The sequence below is a fragment of the Anomaloglossus baeobatrachus genome, chromosome 4 (genome assembly GCF_048569485.1).
Source record: "Anomaloglossus baeobatrachus isolate aAnoBae1 chromosome 4, aAnoBae1.hap1, whole genome shotgun sequence".
Classification (NCBI taxonomy): Eukaryota; Metazoa; Chordata; class Amphibia; order Anura; family Aromobatidae; genus Anomaloglossus; species Anomaloglossus baeobatrachus.
The window spans coordinates 671,138,391-671,141,609 of record NC_134356.1 but is presented as its reverse complement, the minus strand read 5'-3'; the positions used below and the strand labels follow the sequence as shown (position 1 = coordinate 671,141,609).

At 37.0% G+C, this 3,219-nt stretch overlaps 1 non-coding gene across 1 annotated transcript; it reads left to right on the top strand.

Annotated features, from left to right (window-relative positions):
• Window positions 1-2,865: 2,865 nt before the first annotated feature.
• TRNAI-AAU (transfer RNA isoleucine (anticodon AAU)) lies at window positions 2,866-2,939 on the top strand. Its single transcript has one exon. It is a non-coding gene; the product is annotated as a tRNA-Ile (tRNA).
• Window positions 2,940-3,219: the final 280 nt, after the last annotated feature.

Sequence of the window (3,219 nt, the reverse complement as noted above, 5' to 3'; positions counted from 1 at the left end):
CTAATTGTAATGCAGGCAAAAACTAATCCAAGCAATGGCGTACTTTACTGGCTCATCACGTGACAAGTTAGAGTGGTTGGTGGCAACATATTGCTCATAATATAAAAAAAGTTTGTCAATTCTCATTTAAGATTGGTTCCTTTGTTTTTGATGGGCTCTCTAAGAATTATTCAATTTTCAACATATTTTACCTTTCACTGTGGACAGATTAAGCTTTGAGAGGTCAGTAGCTGGCTCAAAATTAGAGCAAGTTCATTAAAAGAGAGAGGATATGGGGCAAAAGTCGCCGGTTAGCTCAATTGGTTAGAGCATGGTGCTAATAACGCCAAGGTTGCGGGTTCGACCCCCGTGCTGGCCATTCCTTTGGCTTTCTGTTCACATCCAGTGACTTATGGAAAAAGATCCATAGGTTTTACCCAACCAATGTGTAAAATTAATTTACAAACCTGAAATAACTTGCTTAAAATAAGAGAGTGGCCATGTTACATCGTAGTTAACCTTAAAGTATGACAGAGTAACGAATTGAAGCAAAATAGAAATATAATCAATTTTATGGCCAGAGATTTCAGTTTCTAAGCGTTTTTTAAGAAGTTTTGGGCAACTGGAATTCGATATAACTGTAAATATTGACAGCTAAGTCTATCACTAATTGTTATGCAGGCAAAAACTAATCCAAGCAATGGCGTAATTTACTGGCTCATCACGTGACAAGTTAGAGTGGTTGGTGGCAACATATTGCTCATAATATAAAAAAAGCTTGTCAATTCTTATTTAAGATTGGTTCCTTTGCTTTTGATGGGCTCTCTAAGATTTATTCAATTTTCAACGTATTTTACCTTTCACTGTGGACAGATCAAGCTTTGAGAGGTCAGTAGCTGGCTCAAAATTAGAGCAAGTTCATTGAAAGAGAGAGGATTTGGGGCAAAAGTGGCCGGTTAGCTCAATCGGTTAGAGTGTGGTGCTAACAACGCCAAGGTTGCAGGTTTGACCCCCGTGCTGGCCATTCATTTGGCTTTCTGTTCACATCCAGTGACTTTTGGAAAAAAATCCAAAGGTTTTACCCATCCAATGTGTAAAATTAATTTACAAACTTGAAATAACTTTGCTTAGAGTAAGAGAGTGGCCATGTTACATCGTCGATAACCTTAAAGTATGACAGAGTAACGAATTGAAGCAAAATAGAAATATAATCTATTTTATGGCCAGAGATTTCAGTTTCTAAGCATTTTTTTTAAGAAGTTTTGGGCAACTGGAATTCGATATAACTGTAAATATTGACAGCTAAGTCTTTCACTAATTGTAATGCAGGCAAAACTAGTCCAAGCAATGGCGTAATTTACTGGCTCATCACGTGACAAGTTAGAGTGGTTGGTGGCAACATATTGCTTATAATATAAAAAAGCTTGTCAATTCTTATTTAAGATTGGTTCCTTTGCTTTTGATGGGCTCTCTAAGATTTATTCAACTTTCAACGTATTTTACCTTTCACTGTGGACAGATCAAGCTTTGAGAGGTCAGTAGCTGGCTCAAAATTAGAGCAAGTTCATTAAAAGAGAGAGGATTTGGGGCAAAAGTGGCCGGTTAGCTCAATCGGTTAGAGTGTGGTGCTAACAACGCCAAGGTTGCAGGTTTGACCCCCGTGCTGGCCATTCATTTGGCTTTCTGTTCACATCCAGTGACTTTTGGAAAAAAATCCAAAGGTTTTACCCATCCAATGTGTAAAATTAATTTACAAACTTGAAATAACTTTGCTTAGAGTAAGAGAGTGGCCATGTTACATCGTCGTTAACCTTAAAGTATGACAGAGTAACGAATTGAAGCAAAATAGAAATATAATCTATTTTATGGCCAGAGATTTTAGTTTCTAAGCATTTTTTTAAGAAGTTTTGGGCAACTGGAATTCGATATAACTGTAAATATTGACAGCTAAGTCTTTCACTAATTGTAATGCAGGCAAAACTAATCCAAGCAATGGTGTAATTTACTGGCTCATCACGTGACAAGTTAGAGTGGTTGGTGGCAACATATTGCTTATAATATAAAAAAGCTTGTCAATTCTTATTTAAGATTGGTTTCTTTGCTTTTGATGGGCTCTCTAAGATTTATTCAACTTTCAACGTATTTTACCTTTCACTGTGGACAGATCAAGCTTTGAGAGGTCAGTAGCTGGCTCAAAATTAGAGCAAGTTCATTAAAAGAGAGAGGATATGGTGCAAATGTAGCCAGTGAGCTCAATCGGTTAGAGCGTGGTGCTAATAACACCAAGGTTGCGGGTCCGACCCCAGTGCTGGCCATTCATTTGGCTTTCTGTTCCCATCCAGTGACTTTTGGAAAAAGATCCATTGGTTTTACACATCCAATGTGTAAAATTAATTTACAAACTTGAAATAACTTGCTTAGAGTAAGAGAGTGGCCATGTTACATTGTCGTTAACCGTAAAGTATGACAGAGTAATGAATTGAAGCAAAATAGAAAAATAATCTATTTTATGGCCAGAGATTTCAGTTTCTAAGCATTTTTTAAGAAGTTTTGGGAAACTGGAATTCGATATAACTGTAAATATTGACAGCTAAGTCTATCACTAATTGTAATGCAGGCAAAAACTAATCCAAGCAATGGCGTAATTTACTGGCTCATCACGTGACAAGTTAGAGTGGTTAGTGGGAACATATTGCTCATAATATAAAAAAAGCTTGTCAATTCTAATTTAAGATTGGTTCCTTTGCTTTTGATGGGCTCTCTAAGATTTATTCAATTTTCAACGTATTTTACCTTTCACTGTGGACAGATCAAGCTTTGAGAGGTCAGTAGCTGGCTCAAAATTAGAGCAAGTTCATTAAAAGAGAGAGGATTTGGGGCAAAAGTGGCCGGTTAGCTCAATTGGTTAGAGCATGGTGCTAATAACGCCAAGGTTGCGGGTTCAACCCCCGTGCTGGCCACTCCTTTGGCTTCCTGTTCACATCCAGTGACTTATGGAAAAAGATCCATAGGTTTTACCCAACCAATGTGTAAAATTAATTTACAAACTTGAAATAACTTGCTTAGAGTAAGAGAGTGGCCATGTTACATCGTAGTTAACCTTAAAGTATGACAGAGTAACGAATTGAAGGAAAATAGAAATATAATCTATTTTATGGCCAGAGATTTCAGTTTCTAAGCGTTTTTTAAGAAGTTTTGGGCAACTGGAATTCGATATAACTGTAAATATTGACAGCTAAG